The sequence below is a fragment of the Scylla paramamosain genome, chromosome 12, assembly GCF_035594125.1.
Source record: "Scylla paramamosain isolate STU-SP2022 chromosome 12, ASM3559412v1, whole genome shotgun sequence".
NCBI lineage: Eukaryota > Metazoa > Arthropoda > Malacostraca > Decapoda > Portunidae > Scylla > Scylla paramamosain.
Window position 1 is genome coordinate 3292963 of NC_087162.1, and position 19538 is coordinate 3312500.

Genomic DNA, 19538 nt, shown 5'->3' on the forward strand with positions numbered 1-19538 from the left:
GTTTGGTCATTTCTTTTCGTTCACGTACAAGCTATGAAAAGACAATTTAATACCAAACAGAGGAGAACAGTGTCAAAAAATCTAAACATGCCACTCCGGTGGAAGGTGTTTAGATGTTACTCTGTAGTGTTTTCTTGTTTTCCTCCTCTTTTACCTTCGTTGGGGAAAGTATATATTACTGTACACTCTCCGACATAATAGGAAAACATTTTCATATTCTCTTTTCATATCCAACTCCCCCTTTTTTTGTTGGCATAATGGGAAAGAATCGCCTAGAACGCTGCAATAACAGGAAGTGGACCTTGTATAATGGCATGAATAACATGCAAGTAAACTATACACAAGTTAATTTGTTCCAAAATGTAATCAATTGGTACATATGACCATCAGTATTTTGGACTGATGGGATATTTGTCATGCAAGATTGAAATGATTACGTGATCACACAATGCATCACACACACACACACACACACACACACACACACACACACACACACACACACACACACACACACACACACACACACACACACACACACACACACACACACACACACACACACACACACACACACAAAGACAAACATGAAAATAAACGTTATATAATCAATCCTAGAGGTAACACGCACACCACACACACACACACACACACACACACACACACACACACACACACACACACACACACACACACACACACACACACACACACACACACACACACACACACACACCCTATTTACATATAAACCACATATTCCTCTATTGCATTTTTACATTTCTTAATATTTTTTAGTAATAGATGATCTGATCATTAAATATGTAATCCCTCTCCTGATCCGGGTAAGCAAGAATCGACTGCATTATCTTTGAATATGAAATGTAATCCTGCGCAACGCTATAACATTATCAGGTAACACGGATGCAAATGAGCTGATCGTTACCTGCAAGACTGACACCTCATTACCTGCCTACGTGTGTGTTATGAGGCCCAGATTACCTGCTGACCTACCTGGAATCACCACATTATTATCTTGCTACTGCTGCGTCTGCCTGCTAGTCTCTCTACCTGTCTGTCTGTACTGAAGTATATCTTCTCTTTGGACCATATTGTGAAACACTTGCGCCGCACCTCAACTATTTTCAAAAGGCTCTAGTTAAAGTGGCATAATTTTTATTTATTTATTTTTTCAGTTTCAGTGACAGATTAACAAGATTTGTACATTTTTTAATAGTATAAACAGTCTTGGGAACCTGGGTGATCGTCTCTGTGGCCTTTGAAAATAGCCTGTTGAGAGAGCAGAGCGTTTCTGAATACCGCCCTTTGTGATGTGACGTGTAAGCTGTGTTATAATGATCCGTGCATCGCCTGCACACCTGAGTTTCCCATCCAGATGTGTGTTATGGTGTCAGTCATGTATTAATGCACGCTGGAATCATGCAGAATTATATGTTAATCGCACCTAGCGGGGGGATGTCATCAATAGATTTTATGTACGTCGAGTCATTCGTAATCTGATTTAATGGTGTTCGTGTCATGCAAAGTACGTAAACTAATTATTGGGTATTACCGCAGCCACCACCTCCATTACGAACATTGCGCCCACCGTCATGACCGCCATTACTGCTCGCCATCACCACCACCACCACTACCATCACCACCACCACCAGTGACAGTAACAAAACAACAACAACAGCTATGATATACGTATAGTATGAGTTGTGAAATAAATATGTGAATGACTTAAAAAACAACAAAAAAAAAAACTTGATAACAACAACAGCAGCAACATCAGCAACAACAGCAACGGCAACAAATTTACCATACCTAGCATTCTTGTTCCATTAACCTGAGAACATGATCAACTAATGCTGAATGTGTAACGGAAACAAGGTACGCTCTATACACATTGAAAAGCTTTTCTTCCTAGAAGCTGTACAGGATTTTTTTAAAATACTTTTGATAGTATCCCATGGTCGTTACAACACACACACACACACACACACGGTTGGATTTTCATGGCTGCTGACTGAATAAGTTACGAATTCAAGAGTATTTATTTCGAATGATAACACTTTTTTTTTGTAATGGCAATTTCTTAGTGAGAGAGAGAAGAGCTTACGTGGACAGCCGGAGATAGACGGAAACAGACGGATGGCATGAACGATAAAGACATATGCAAGAAACTTCACCAATAACAACCTATCCTAGGAAGAAGTGATTATTATTTTTTTCTTATTTTTTCCAGGGAACGAAACCTCACAGCCGAGTCTATTTCGTGCGTGGATTAAAAGGTACGTTTGAATTATATTTAGTTATGATCACAGGGTTCAGTACCGGCACAAACCCTTCTGTTTGTATTGCATTGCGCTTGTTCTTTGTGATGATTCGTGGTATTAGCTGCGAGGGATTTCAGGGATGTGTTTGGTGTGTGTGTGTGTTTTTTTCTCCGCTTCTTTGTTTGTTTTTGTGTCCCCTACTTCTTGTCTCGATAGTTATTATGTCATGTCAAGTAAGGATGGGTCGATAGGTAGATTCTCTCTCTCTCTCTCTCTCTCTCTCTCTCTCTCTCTCTCTCTCTCTCTCTCTCTCTCTCTCTCTCTCTCTCTCTCTCTCTCTCTCTCTCTCTCTCTCTCTCTCTCTCTCTCTCTCTCTCTCTCTCTCTCTCTCTCTCTCTCTCTCTCTCTCTCTCTCTCTGTTTTTATCAGTGATTTTTATTTTTCTTCTCTTCGTCCATTTCTTTTATTATGATTCTCTTCACATTCTCTTACTTGTTTTCTTGTCTTGTTATTGTCTTCCTGTGTTTTTATCCGTCTTTCATTTTTATTTGTTTTCCTCTTCTTTCTCTCTTCTTCCCTGTTTGGACTATCAACCGCTATTCTGTTTGTACTATGTTCTCTCTCTCTCTCTCTCTCTCTCTCTCTCTCTCTCTCTCTCTCTCTCTCTCTCTCTCTCTCTCTCTCTCTCTCTCTCTCTCTCTCTCTCTCTCTCTCTCTCCACAAGTATGAGGTTTTGCTAACGTAAATCTGCACGTGATGATTAATTTTCGTGATTAATTGTGGGCGATAATGAGAGTTGTGATGGATGGTTAGGTCGCCGCGGCTTGGTGTGTCCACTGCTAATTCATGAAGTCTAAATATTTACTTTTCCGTGGAGTTGAGTGGCCTCTGTTTGGGTCTTTCAATTATGTATACTATAAACCTCGTCGTAAGTTTCCTGGGTGTCTGTGGTGGGGAGGAGGCGTTCAGTGAGGAAATTCTGTGTGTGTGTGTGTGTGTGTGTGTGTGTGTGTGTGTGTGTGTGTGTGTGTGTGTGTGTGTGTGTGTGTGTGTGTTGGAGGGTACAGTAATGTATTAAAGACACCATTTTTAAGAACAAGAACCACAGCATCCCAATTTTTTTCTTGTCGAAAGTTTAATCGCTGTCGTTATTTTTATCATCATCATCATTATCGTTATCATCATCATCGTTATTGTCATCATTATCATCACCATCATTATTTTCGTATCACTGCCATTACCTGAAGCAACAACGCAGAATTCCCCTCAAACTCAAACACAGTTTTTCTTTTCTTCTCTCTTTTCTTCACCATCGTTCCCAATACAAACACCAAAATAATTTCATAACCCACACGCTCCCGCACGACCTGTGTTGGTGGCTGTGGAGAGGAAGGATTTCAAGCCCAAGTGAATCAGTAGCTGAGAATTGTGCGTAACAGTGACGCGAGACCTGAGTGAATGAGTGATATGTACATTAGTTATAAGGCTCCGTTTCATTACTCTGAATATAAGGACATAAGAACCAAAAGAAAATATAGGAAGCTGCAAGAAGCATTAGGCCTACACGTGGCATTCTCTGTATGAAGCTTCTGTGCTTATTTTCACCTATCATCCTCATCCATAAATTCGTCTAATCTTTTAAAGCTCCTTGATGACTCAGCAATAACAACCTGATTTTCGAGTCCATTGCATTCATCTGCCATTCTTTTTTGAGAACTAATTCCTTCCTATCTCTTCCTTAAATCGAACTGTTTTTTTTTTCAAACTTGAACCCATGTTTTTTTTGTTCTTGTATATGGAATGGCATCATGTAACATAACCAGTTTAAGATAGATGATGCTCGCCATGTTATCTATCCTTAACCTTCAAATATCTGGGGAAAATTTTGTAAGAGGTACGAAAGAAATTTGAGCTTGATAGTGACGCGAGACCGGAGTGCGTGACATGTACGTACAGTAGCTATGAGGATCCGTTCCATCAATTTGCATGTGGTAAAGTATCATGTTTGGTTTTAAAATAGACTCACTCTGCTATTTTTAACCTGCAAATACCTGAGTAATATTTGTGTGAGAGGCATAAAAAAGAAGAAAAAAAAAAAAGAATCTACTTCAATGCCCACACACGATCACAACGAGGAGTTCGGTGAGCGTAGTAGACCAGAACCACTTGAGTACGCCGGTCCAGTAACAAGTGTCCTCATGCTCTTCACGTCGCACAAAACCCCTTCACATTTCGCGTCTTTGAAACCAGATACTCTCACAAACTGTACATAAGAGCTTTATCTGTAGCAACATGTCGGAGTACTGTAACGAACGGTCGTGAATCGAGAATGTTTTGGTAATCCGAGTGTGGAAAACCTGAGGGAAAAACTTACCTTTTTATTCCTTACCTGTTTGTCTGTTGCACTTGTAGAATGTTGGTGTCATTATTTTCCCTCTTTGTGTAGGTTGATATTACGTAAGGTTAAGTGTATTATTCTTCCAAGTAACGTTGTAATAAGTTGATCTTCGTAGAATAAATACAGCGTGAAAGCAAGCCCCCTCATGAGACTGGAAAATGTTCGGTAGAAGAGAGATGATGAAGAGTGTTTAGGAATGGAGCTTGTGATGAGACTTGTGAAGAGAGACTGTTGTGAGGCTGTGAAGAGATGGCTTATGAAGGGGACAGTGTGAAGGCAGATTATGAAGACGGGCTTTGTAGAATATGAGAGAGAGAGAGAGAGAGAGAGAGAGAGAGAGAGAGAGAGAGAGAGAGAGAGAGAGAGAGAGAGAGAGGAGAGAGAGAGAGAGAGAGAGAGAGAGAGAGAGAGAGACTGCGACGGAGACCTTGTGGTGTAGAAAGATTTTTGAAGAGAGATTACAACGAGAGACTTCAAAAGAAATTGTGAGGAGAGAGTCTGAAGAGAGAGAGAGAGAGAGAGAGAGAGAGAGAGAGAGAGAGAGAGAGAGAGAGAGAGAGAGAGAGGAGAGAGAGAGAGAGAGAGAGAGAGAGGAGAGAGAGAGAGAGAGAGAGAGAGATTACTAAGAGATACAGAAGATATCGTGAAGGGAAGTTTGGAGACATGAAGGGACATCGTAAGGCGGTACTATGAAGACACATTATGAAGGACGACTGAAGCTCCTCCTCCTCCTCCTCCTCCTCCTCCTCCTCCTCCTCCAACTCCTGCAGTACTTCACTGTCTTCAAGGGACGCCAAGCTCTCTTTCTTCGTCAGTAGGATTCCCTGTGAGTGCCGTGATGCCTCTTCCTCCTCTTCCTCTTCCTCTTCCTCCTCCCATTTTTCATATTTTCTTCCTCTTTTATATTCCTTGTCTCATACTTTTTCCTGCATCTTTTTTTCTTCCTCTCCCCCATTCTCAGTATATTCCTCCTTCTCCTCCTCCTCCTCCTCCTCCTCCCTCCCAAACAGCCTAGTAAGAACCTCATGGTCTGTTGCCGTTTGGACTTCCTTTGTATTCCTCCTCCTCCCCCTCCCTCCTTCTCCTCTTCACTCGTATGCATCACCAGAAACATATAAAATTCTTACCAATACGTCCACTAGTCCACCAAGGGAATTATCCTGTGATTTAATCAATTAGTGTAATAGTCATGTGCTCAATATAACTAATCTATTACATGCTGTTTTATATTCTGTCCCCGAAGCCTTCCCTCCCTGAATGATAGGGCTGTTATTATTATTATTATTATTATTATTATTATTATTATTATTATTATTATTATTATTATTATTATTATTATTAATATTACTATTATTATTATTATTATTATTATTATTATTGTGGTAATAGTAGCAGCAGTAGTAGTAGTGGTTATGATAGTCGTAGTAGTAGTCGTAGTAATAGGAGGAGGAGGAGGAGGAGGAGGAGGAAGAAGACGACCAAGACAACGACCATGACGAGGAAGAGGAGGAGGACGTCAAGAACTAGAAGGGCAAAGAGTAAAACGCAAGCACACACACACACACACACACACACACACACACACACACACACACACACACACACACACACACACACACACACACACACACACACACACACACACACACACACACACACAAAAGCATAGGGGAAAGGCATCATACCTGCCTGACAAAATTAGTTTACCGGCTAGTGCATTATAATGGTTGGAAATATTTTACGCTCAATTACGGCGTCGAGGTCAGAGAGATATTGTTTGGGAATAAACTCAATCAAGCGCTTTTTTTTTTATATTTCTGTTAACGTGTGTGACAGCTTTGCATTAAGGGGAGGGAGGAGGATGAGGGGATGGGGGGCTTCACTAGGGGCTGCCGGGAGGGGTGCAGAGCAGGGTGAGAGGGATGTCCTTTGTAAATCTAACGCCAGGTGAGTTAGTTGTCAGCAGGTAAGGTTTTGTGGGATGATTTTTTTTTTTTCTCTGCCAATTTTCCGTTTTTCTTTTTTCCATACTTGTTCTCCGTATTGTATCTTCACAGTGTCCCTTCACATTTAAGGAACATGAGGAGGTTCAAGGTGTCTTCTTGTGTCTCTTACAGCAATGGCAAGAGGTGATTGGAGCTCCATATACCACGCAGTCTTTTCATTATGTCTCATCGTATCTAAGAAGATGAAGGAGGTTCAGATTTTCTTGACAATGTTCGTTATGTTTCTTCACAACAACAGGGGGAAGGAGGAGGAGCAGGAGGAGGAGGAGGAGGATATCCAAATTTTTCACAATATCTGTCATCTGAGCCTCTTTTCAATGTTTCTTCACAGTTTCTTTTTCTCAACAATATCTCACCACAATTTCTTTATAGTGTCTTTTTAATTTGCATTTACTGTGTCTCTTCAATCCCTTTTTCTCAACAATATCTCCCCACAATCTCTTTATAGTCCTTTTTTCAATTTGCGTTTACAATGTCTCTTCACAGTCTCTCTTTACAGTGTATTTTAGTCTCTCTTCTTTTTCAATGTTACTTTACAATTTTTTTTTCACAACATTTCTTTTGACTCTCGTGTTTATGTAAGTTAATACGAGTACACTCTCGTTTACCTTTTTTGCGTAATAAATCAGAAGAAATCTTAATAGGAATGTTCAGGTCAAAGTAAATCAACCTCGTCTTTTTAGAGCTTTAATTAAGAAGGACGCGGTATGTTAAAAAGCCAGGAGTTTGCCGTGATTGAACGTTCTCCCTCGTACGAAATAGAAAACCTTTTCCGGAAGGATAGGAAGAGAAGAAAAGAAATAACAAAAGTGAGGGAGAAATACGTAAATCATCCCTTGCATCTCGTTTTGCAAAGCTTCATTAAGTGGGAGGGAAGCAAAAATGCGAGAGAGGAGGGACGATTAATGGGGAGGGGAGTCAATTAAAACCTTACCTGTCAATGTCAAGAGTAGAGGTCTTTGTGACGCTGCTCAACCAACAGCCGGGTGACGGTGGTGGTACGGTGGTGGTGGTGGTATGGTGATTGTTGTTGTTGTTGTTGTTGTTGTTGTTGTTGTTGTTGTTGTTTTTTGTTCTTGCTTTTGTTCTTGTTCTTGTTCCCTTTCATCATATTATTTTTTCCCTTTTTTGTGATTTCGGTATTTTCATTATCATTGCCTTTACACTGAGTTAGGTTAGGTAATGTCATTTCTCACCCATTAACCGTTACCAAGTACTAACGCTCACCACAACCACAAACACTCTTACAACAACGATAATAGGATAACAAAAGGGGACAACAACAGCAGCAGCAGGAAACACTATCAACACAACAGCATTAAAAAAAAAGAGAATTGAATGAGTTTTCGTAATTACTAAATGCCTCTTACGTCACATCGCTGGCTTTCATATTAGTGATATTATTAGCATCGTATTTCACTAAGCCTGCAGCCGCGCCTCCTTGAACCAATGTGCGATATGAACAATTAGCTACACGTGTTTCCTTGTTTACTCCGGCGTGTGGTGGGCTAATGATGCGTTCGGCCCGTGTACTACTTATACATAGCTCCTCCTGCTGCCTGTGTGTGTCTGTGTGTGTGTGTGTGTGTGTGTGTGTGTGTGTGTGTGTGTGTGTAAGTGCTTGGTTCATGACGGTTTGTTGCCTGACTTGTATTGGGGAGTGTGCGTGGGTGTTATTTTGAGGTGTGTTTTGTTGTTGTTGTTGTTGTTGTTGTTGTTGTTGTTGTTGTTGTTGTTGTTACTACTGCTACTACTACTACTACTACTACTGTCAATATTATTATCATTATTGTTATTATTATTATCATCATCATCATCATCATCATCATCATCATCATCATCATCATCATCATCATTATTATTATTATTATTATTATTATTATTATTATTATTATTATTATTATTATTATTATTATTATTATTAGTAGTAGTAGTAGTAGTAGTAGTAGTAGTAGTAGTAGTAGTAGTAGTAAGTAGTAGTAGTAGTTGTTGTTGTTGTTATTATTGTTTTATTGTCGTTGTCGTCATCGTCGTTGTTGTTGTTGTTTTTGTTGTTGTTGTTGTTGTTGTTGTTGTTGTTGTAGTTGTAGCACCAGCAACACAAGTAGTAGCATTAGAGACAGCAGTAAGTGTAGCAATACTTACAGTAAGAAATAGAAGTAGTGGTGAGGATATTAGCAGAAATATTAGCGGGAGCAATAATAATTGTAGAAGGCGAGTAGTAGTATTAGCAACAGCAGCAGCAGCATTACCTAGTAGTAGTAGCATTATTATTATTATTATTAATAGTAGTAGTAGTAGAAATAGTAGTGGTGGTAGTGGTGGTGGTGGTTGGTGGTGGTAGTAGTATTAGTATTAGTATTAGTAGTAGTAGTAGTAGTAGTAATAGAAACTGATAATGAATAGTAGAAGTAGCAGGAGGAAGAGTAGTAATACTATCAAAAGGTATAAGTTGTTGGAAAAAGTGGAAGCAGGAAGAAGAGGAGGAAGAATAGAGGAAGTTGTTGGTGTTTTAGTCCTTCCGGCGAGAGCCCATCACCTCCCAGGGCCAGAATAATTCCCGGCCAATACTTCTAATCACCCAGAAACTTTTGCAATTAGCCCTGATACCTGAAGGAGGAGGATGAAGGGGCCGCGGGGGCAGGGACTGTGTTTACCTGCCTTGTTTTCATAAGTTTTATCTCGTAAACTTATCGGAAAACTAATATATATTTTTTAACACTTAAATGAAAATTGTTTTGATAGCAATGTTGATAATAATTGCGATGAAAATGATTACTTGTTGTCGTAATGGCGATGATAATCTTAATTAGTGTGGTGAAAAGGATAACAGGAGAAGTATTTATAACGTTGGTGATGGTGGTGATGGTTAGTGTGAAAATGATGACAGTGACAGTGTTCGTAACAATAGTGATGCAGGAGTGTAGATCGTTATCGTGATGGTGGTCTTCGTTATTACGGTGTAGATGGCGATGAGAGTAGCGTTCACAGGAATGGTGATGAAGAAGGCAATGATGGTGATTGTCATAGTAAGTGACCAGAGCTGTGATGGTAAGTACCACTGAAAGCACAACATGTTTACTGTGCTACTCAAATGAAGTAAAAGGGAACAGAAAATTTTAATCACGACGAAGAGGAAAAAGGTAAAAGATGAGTCGGTCTCTCCTATAATAGACAATCAAGGGGAGGAAAAATAGTCGAGGCGTTGAGGGAAAAGGATGCGACGCGGAGTATAAACACGGTACATAATGTCAATACGCTGTGTTTCTTTCCACCTTCTGACCTTCACCTGGCGCGACCTTTGTGTCCTCTCACCTCCCAGGTCACTGCGTCATCATTCCGTCTCCTCCAACTCGCCCTGCCACATCCCCACCACCCTTCCGCCTACGTCCATACCGCCCTCTTGTCCACCCACTATTTTGCATCACCCTTCCTCCACCGAGACTTTCTTACCTTACCTTACCTTACCTTTCCTTTCCTTTATTTCATCTTGTCTTACCTTATTCCACCTTACCTTACCTTACCTTACCTTTAAATACCTTACCTTATCTCACCTTATCCAAAGCCATCTTACCTTACTTCATATTTATCTTACCTTATCTTACCCCAGCTTGATCACATCCTCCCCACACAATAGTACCACACAGCCACCACCTCTCCCGCACTCCCAACACCACGCATTCTGTAGTCCTGCCAACCCCGTCTCCATCCTGCTGTCTGTGGCTCCCTAATGACGCTTTGTAGCTCCTAAGGGCCCGGTAGGGATGAGGCGTTAAAGACATGACCCCAATTAGCAATCTCAGGCACTTAGGATACAAATCAAGGGTTGTTTATGTTCATTTTGTTATCAGAATAGTGACCCTTAACACTGTTGAGTATGAATATGTTAGTATTTTCTTATACTCTGGTTAATATGTATTTTTTTCTCTTTCTGTTATGTTTTGACTTATTTCTACGTGAATCAATAGTTTCTTCCCCGTAGGCTTTGAGTGTGATTAAATTTATTCATGAGTGTGCCTGAAGGTAAAAGCTTTCATCAATATGCAGGTTGTCAGTTGTTACGGTGAATGGAGTAAAAAGACCCCCCCCAAAAAAAAGTGAAATGTACAGAAAAAAAAAAAAAGTGTGCAGCGAGTGTGAGAGGCGGAGACAGACTAAAGTTGAGGGGAAGTTGAGTTGGTGGGGAGTTTTTGGGCGAGGAGACTTGCTCCATTTTACATTCAGGCGTCATGGGGTGGCCGGGACCGGGAATTAAAGAAGGAACCTTTTGTGTGACTCGCTGGCTTCTGAAAGCAGGGAGGAAAATTACAAAATGATGATTAAAATGTGTTGAGCAATATTGAGATTGAAGGTAATCTGTTTTTTTCTTTACCTTTTTTTATTTTTTCCTTAGAGAGAGAGAGAGAGAGAGAGAGGAGAGAGAGAGAGAGAGAGAGAGAGAGAGGAGAGAGAGAGAGAGAGAGAGAGATATAAATTACCTGAAGAATTATGAGAGAGGGAAAGTGGAAACTAGTGTGAAATGTAAAGGTAAAGGATAAAATGACGAAAGCGGAGGGAAAAAAGAAAGGGTTAATGAGGGAGAGGGAGGTGATCTGGCGTGGGGTGGCGCAGGAAAAATGTACTAATTGTGAAAAGAAGACAGTGGATGAAATATCTGAGGGAGAGAGAGAGAGAGAGAGAGAGAGAGAGAGAGAGAGAGAGAGAGAGAGAGAGAGAGAGAGAGAGAGAGAGAGAGAGAGAGTGTGTGTGTGTGTGTGTGTGTGTGTGTGTGGTTACAATCATTTGGTACTAATGCGGATAATGCTCAGGTCGTATAGCCCTCGGGTCAGATGATCAGCCAAAACAGATCGTCCTGAGTCCAAAAAGACCTCAGGACGTTTGCTACCAAAACCACTTGGGCCCCAAATGTGTCTAGACTCAGACGCCTTGACTGTTGGCCTCGGTGAAGGCAGTATTTGGACTACACGCACACTAATATACTGGTCACCAAGCCATCCACTTACTTATTCATCCACATCCGCCCATCCTCTCAATTATATATTATTCCATATCCTCAACCTTATCTCATCCTTATCCTCTTAACTATATCCATCCATCTGTCTATTCCACCCACTCACACCCACCCGCCTTACAGCCATTACTAACTATCTATCCTCTCAAGCATATTCACCCTTCCGTTCTCCTCCATTAGCCCACTCATTCAACTACCCACTCAACTACGTTCATCCCTTCACCCACCACCTGCTACTTACCATTTCCACCCATATCCTCACACCCACACTCATCCATCGATCCACCCAAGCACACCCACCAACCCATCCACTACCAACACATCCACCCTACCATCCATTGCACATTGATCCACATGCACACTCCTACCTATCAGTCCGTTCACCCATCCATCCATCCATCCACCCACCCATCCCCTCACTCACGGTATTTCCACATATCAGTTAGTCCATCCATCCATTTATCCACACAACAAAGCATCAAGCTCTCCACACATCTCTCTATACACCCCACTCACTGACTTACCCATTCATTTATTCACACATCTATCCACCCCATCCAAATATCCATCCATTCATCCACCCATCCACCCATCCACCCATCCCAACTACCAACTCAACCCGTACATTTTACCACCCATCCACCATTCCATCCACACAACAAATCACTCAACCACCCAACGACTCATTAATCCACCCACCGATTTACCTATCCACTCCTTCACTCATCCATCGACCCACCTACTGGCACATCCGTCTTTTCATCCACTCAGAAGAGAGAGAGAGAGAGAGAGAGAGAGGAGAGAGAGAGAGAGAGAGAGAGAGAGAGAGAGAGAGAGAGAGAGAAGAGAGAGAGAGAGAGAGAGAGAGAGAGAGAGAGAGAGAGAGAGAGAGAGAGAGGAGAGAGGAGAGAGAGAGAGAGGAGAGAGAGAGAGAGAAACTAACTCCAGAATGTATTTTGTCAGGAATAAAATTAAGCTTAACAACCTTTGAATTGATAAGAAGATTATATATTAATTTTATTTAGGTGTTATACAGTCTGTGACCTCGTTTTCAATTTCATATTGGTATGGAAATTGCAATTCAGATTCAAAGCATAAATTAATAAATGTAATAAAGAACTATCAAATCATTTGGTACAAAATTGTACTAGTTCAGTATTAGAGATTTATATAAACAAGGTTGACACGGAGATACAAAGTAATTCAGAGTGACAAAATTCCATCCACAGAAAAAACAGATACCAAATGTTGCCACCAGGAAGAAGATTGAGATCAGTGAAACGTAGGACAGCCAGATAAAAAAAAAAAAAAAAAAAAAAAAAAAAAAAAACACCCTTTTACACCTGCGAATATAATGATGAATAACGGTTGAAACGCCCACTCTCAACTCATTGTTGTTAAGGATTCGGAACATAGATTAGATTGCAATTTTAATTAAGACTTTAAAAGTTATGTGAACTGTGAGTTTCATGCTTTTACTTTTTTATTTCCTTTGTATGAATAATATGATGCTTCTGTGATTAGCTTTAACTGTATATGGAAAACACACAAGACAAACTTCGTGAAATTTATATGACCAATAAATTCTATTATTATTATTATCATCATCATCATCATTAATTGCACCACAAGAAAAAAATAAAAAACACAAAAGGGTATTACCTTAACCATGAACAGCCCTCTAGGCCCAAGCTGCTCCTCCCTCCCTCCCTCCTTGGGCAGCCCTCTTGGATGTGTGGATGGGTGGATGGGTGAATTGGCATGTGGATGGATATTTGAATCGATGGTTAGATGGCTGAGTAAATGGATGGGTAAGTCAATGGGTGGTGTGTGAAGGGCTATATAGAGGGGAGGGTGAGTGAATTGATGGTTGATGGCTGGTTTGATGGGTGAGTGATTAGATGGGTAAATGGCTTGGTAGGTAAGTGTGTGGATAGATGAGTGGATGGGTGGGTGAATGAGTGGGTGAATGTTTGTATTGATAGTGGGTGGGTAGGGGATGGATGAGAAGGCGGGTGTATTGGTGGGTGGATAGATTGTAAGTGGGGTGAATGGGTGGGTGAGTGGATGGGTGAATACGATGGGTGGATGGATGGATGGATCGATGTGAGTCAATAGTTGGATGGATGGGTGAGCAAGTGGATCGTGCGGTGAGTGGGTGTTTGGTTGTGTGCGTGGTCTAAAACCCTATTAATATAAATTCTGAAGAAAGGTGACAGAAATGAGGTCTGAAATTATGGAGGAATAAGTATAGTGAACGGGATAACTAAAATTGTTGTTTGAGATTGTCCTCGCAGGGGGCATTGGCATTATATTTAATGACGGTCCATTACAGTGAGGACTTGGACATACAAAGATTCATGATATACAAGCGGTGGTCAGTCCTGCTAGTGAGCCGTTCATCAGTCATAAGCTAAAAGTGTATGATATGATACTGTATAGGCATCTGAAACAGTGGTTCCAAACCGTTTCGGGAACAAACAAGCCGTCAAAAGAAGAGAGGTTATAATATAACCTAGAGATTCAATGTGTTCTATATTATAGAACACATTGAATCTCTAAAATTTTTGTGTGATTTGGCCAAAAGAAAAAAAAATATTGTTCGTTACATTAATTGATTTTAGACAGGCGTATGACGGGGTGCCTAGACATGTGTTATTCAGAGTTCTACAACGTTTAGGATGCAAAGGGGTGATGTTATGAGCTGTAGCTAATTAGAACGGCCGTGGTATTGATAACTGGCAGTGAGACAGGGTTTACCCAAAAAGGATGTATTGAAGGAATCTAGTGATACAGAGCTCATCAGAAGATATTGTTTAGACTTTAGACCGTGCGGGATCCAATGAGGGAAGCCTTACAGAGTGATAAAAAATGAGCAGTTCGCTCACTCTCGAAATGAAGGTGTTTATAGGACTTAGATATCTTGCTGTCGGGAAAGGCTACAGGGAAAAATGCCAGTTGTGCAGTAGTGGTGGCCTTGGGTGTCGTCGGGAGAGCCACCTTTGCCATCCTGCGGGATCACGTTCACCGTATTTCAAATATTGAATTTTCTGTCACACCCACTGTGTCTCTTCTCCAAATACATAAATACGGAGAAAATAATTTACAGAATCTGTAAATTAGTAAGAAACGGCAGTTTTTGGTTTGTCTTCTAGTATTTGAAATCAAGTAATCGCTACATATGCTGTAGCAGACAGTCATTACTGACGGTTTCGCTCAATTCATAATTTCTGACATACGACTTACGATAAGTATTCGAAGTTATGATTCGAAGTTATGATACACATCTGCCAAAGCTCTGACATACGGTATGTCATAACTTTATGAAGAATACGATCCCTGAGGATTTTATAGATTCAGGCCGATCTGTCTTGATGATCATCTGACCTGAAGGCTTACATGACATGGGTATCATCCGCCTTAGTAGCAAATGACTAGATCCCGAGAAAGGTGGTCAGTAAACAAATAATAGACATAGGGACAACGAAGAGCGAGTGACAGCTACAGCTAGACAATCAAACACACAATAGACAGAACAAAAAAGGCAAAAAATAAAAAAAACACAGACTGACAATCAAACAGATAGGCAAACAGATACGCGGAAACACAGAAAACGACAAATGAATAAAAGAAGAGCATACAAACAGGTAGACAGACACTTACGCAACCTAGAGTATCAAGACACGAAACAACGACCAAAGAGATAAGATTAAAAAAAAAAGAAAAAAAAGAAAAACAGGCGGACATTGACACACAAACAGGCAAACAGACACACAGGCCCTTGGCAGACTCACCTTCTCATCTAGACCTCACCTAGTGCCCAAAATTGTCCGAGCATGACGTGAATACGTATTTGGAGGCGCCGCCTTCACCGCCCACCCAATGAACGATGGATGCATATATCCGTGCGTAGAGATTCATGGCGAGCTGCAGCAGTGTAGCGGAGTGAAGGGGGCGGAGCACACTGAGGCGTAACCTTGCAAACACACGACACGTTCCACCTGCCGCCACACACACGAGTACGCGAACCTTACCACTCACCGCCTGATGATTAACTGAGTACTTGTGTAGTGAAAGTGCGAGTGTCTAAGATTTCTTTGGGCGAATGGAGGGAAATGTTTGTCGTGAGTGAGATCTCTTGAAGCTAATAAACATATACTTCGATCCACACAGGTACTCCCCATTCAACGCTAATAATCAACTCGGTACTTTAATAGCATACCTGTAAATACGTATGTACCTGAGAGTTATATCAGTAAATTGTAGTGAAATAGTCGTTATCCAAAGAGATCTTTCGTACTTTAACAAACACTCATATCTGATTGAAGTGTTCAGTAATAATACTGTCTCTTTTTCAATTAAAATGCTCCATGTCATCTTCAGCATTGCCGGAGCGACTATATTTTTTCCCACCTTCTCCACGAGGTGCCTTTTAGCAACGTGTTCCTTTTACCTCGAGTTTCAGCTGTGCCCTTGACAGCGACACCTGACGCTGCTGCACACCGGTACTGAGCGCTCACCTCTGCTGCTAAGTGCCAGGCAGGGCCACAGCTGCTCGGCATTTGGAGGCTCACCCACTCAGCTGCTTCACCGCTCTCTCTCGCTGTCCTCGCCGAGTGCCAAGGAAGAGAGAGAGAGAGAGAGAGAGAGAGAGAGAGAGAGAGAGAGAGAGAGAGAGAGAGAGAGAGAGAGAGAGAGAGAGAGAGAGAGAGAGAGAGAAAAAATAGAATGTATCTCACGTTCGTATAAAATTATAATCTTGATTCTTATCTTACTTTACTACTACTACTACTACTACTACTACTACTACTACTACTACTACTACTACTACTACTACTACTACTACTGCTGCTGGTGCTGCTGCTGCTGCTGCGAATCCACTTATTGGCATCTGTCCTCCCACGCGCACACACACACACACACACACACACACACACACACACACACACACACACACACACACACACACACACACACACACACACACACACACACACACACACACACACACACACACACACACACACACACACACACACTGTATACCTTCAAAAAGCCTCAGCGGTGAACTATATAAAGCTCGCTTCACTAAACCTGCATTTGGTTTCCTGAAGTTTCCGTTTTCACTCATCCCACGCTCCTCACGCTTCCCACGAATCCCCAGCCAGGCGCCGCTTTACCATCCGCAACATTTACTCTAACGGCTCCTCGCTATGGCTCGGAGGATCGCTCCCAGACACGGATTGGATAACTAAAGGTCGAGTACGTAAGCGTGAGTCTGGCAGATCATCGCCTCTCGTGCTGTTTCCTCCAGTCCTCAGCTTCCCCTTGAGCTGGGCGTAACTTTGAATGTATTTGTAGCCGCACGAGGCGAGAGATCAGCCGAACAGTGGGAATTATAGTAGCGAGCAGGAGGGATTAATTGCTTCTAAATCGTCTTCTGCATGAGGGAACAAGTGAGAGAGGTGCGAAGGGATCTCGTCCACACCCTAAGTCCGCAGCTTGAGTCCCCTACACCGCGAAATTCAACGGAAACGAGAAGCAGGGAGGAGGAGTGAGGGGCGTTAAAGGACCTTGAATTTAGAGGCTTTCTGTAGGCGCCACACTCCCTGCAGAACCTCTTGGTGGATAGAGAAAGGCGAGGGGAGGAAGGTGGATGTGTGGAGAGAGGGGAACGTGGGAGAGGAGGGTCCCCGTGCCGTAAATATCAAAGTCAAGCATTAGGGAGGAGAGGGCGGCGGGAAACGAACGGGGAGTCTCAAGGGGGAGTCTCTACTCGACTCAGCCCTCGCGCCTCACCTCGTTATACCAGAATCTATGAGCTGCGTGTCCCTGACCTGACCACCCTGAGCCCTTTCTCCTCTCTATTCATTCTGTACCTTCTCTCCTCTATCTCTTTCCTCGCCGTCTCCTCTCACCATCTCCTCATCTCCACTTTCACCTTGTCCTTCCACGACCCTGTCCTCTGTGACCTCACGTTTCCTCCTCCACTTTTCTTTACTACCTCCTCCCTCATCTTCTCTCACCTTTTCCTCCTCGCTTCCTTCCCTTCTATCGTGTCCTCCCGCATCCTCGTTTTCTTTAATCTTATATATCGCCTTCCACACTCACCCTACCTTTCCCAAGTTTAAATTCTCTCTCTTTGTCATCTGTCCCTCAGTGTAACTTTCTCAAAATGTCTGTATCAATTCCACTTAGCTTCCTGTCAATCTTCTCATCCATTCCTCACACATCTGGACGATTCTTAACACAGTAACATATCTCACCATCCCCTTCCACCCTTCCCACCTTTATTCCAGTGGCCATAGCAACTCCGCCTTTATCGACACTCCACTCGACCACCTCCTCTACGCTCCACACCCAGACAATCTAATCCTCAGCTTCACGTCTCCCACAAACACCAACGTGGATTCTTCCCTCAGTATCTTCCCCTCTGCTTCTCCCCTCACACGGCGCGGTTTTTCCCTCCCTCCGGTGCTGTATCCTCCCCCTTCCTTGAGCCTGCGTCTCTCGAGGATGGCCGCCGCGAATACAAATCTTGGTGTGTTCACATTGTCACGTCCTATACACAGAACATGGGTGGGAGTTAAAGACGAAGGGAAAAATAAGGGAAGTAGATTGGAAATGGAAGGAAAAGGCGATGATGAAGAGTACAGTTAGAGAGAGAGAGAGAGAGAGAGAGAGAGAGAGAGAGAGAGAGAGAGAGAGAGAGAGAGAGAGAGAGAGAGAGAGAGAGAGAGATTGTCATTGAAAAAGATACAGATAAAATTAGTTAGGTAAATAAATATAGATAGATACAGACAGATATACAGCCAAATAGATAAATAGATAGCTGTTTAGATACATAGAAAGAGAGAGAGAGAGAGAGAGAGAGAGAGAGAGAGAGAGAGAGAGAGAGAGAGAGAGAGAGAGAGAGAGAGAGAGAGAGAGAGAGAGAGGTCACTTAGAGATAATATTCAGGAATGGAAGAATTTATTGTGAGATAATGAAGGAGATGGTAATGGAAGAGGGACGAGAGAGAGGCATGACTGAGTGCAGAGGGAAGGGAAGGAAGAAGAAAACATTAATGTAGGAGAGGGGAAATAATGTGTGGAGAGGAGAGGTAAGCGGCGATGGGCAGGGAAATGTTAAAGGTTGATGATATTGTCTCTCTCTCTCTCTCTCTCTCTCTCTCTCTCTCTCTCTCTCTCTCTCTCTCTCTCTCTCTCTCTCTCTCTCTCTCTCTCTCTCTCTCTCTCTCTCTCTCTCTCTCTCTCTCTCTCTCTCTCTCTCTCTCTCTCTCTCTCTCTCTCTCTCTCTCTCTTATTACATACTTTCTCACACTCCATTGAATGATTTGAAGTCTTCCTTGAGTCTGATGAAACAGTTCAGATAAAATTAAATGTTAGTGAAGAAAGATAAGGAAGCCAAACTAGAAAAAAAAAGCAAGTAATGAGTTGAAAAGTTAAGTGTTGACTATTTTAGCTCAATACTGAAGAAAATAGCAGCTTTTCGCGTATGATGAATGATGTGAACGAAAGTAAAAGCTTGGAGTAAAAATGTACTTGTGAGAGAAGAAAGGCAATGGGTTAATGTGCCGAGGAAGGAAAGGAAAAGGAAATAAGGGTGAGTGAAGACGTAAAAATGAAGGGAGGGGAGGGAGACTCGTGGTAACTTAGGAGGAGAAAGTGTCCATTTCGTCTCCTCCTCTTGTGTCTGGGTGAAAGTTTGGAGCAGGGTCACAAAATTGAGTTTCGCATGTCCAGGTGACGGAGTACGTGTGTGTGACTGTGATTAGGATGGCCTTTAGGTTTGTTATCTTGTTTTTTGTCCTTTTTAGCTTTTATATTTATTTATTTATT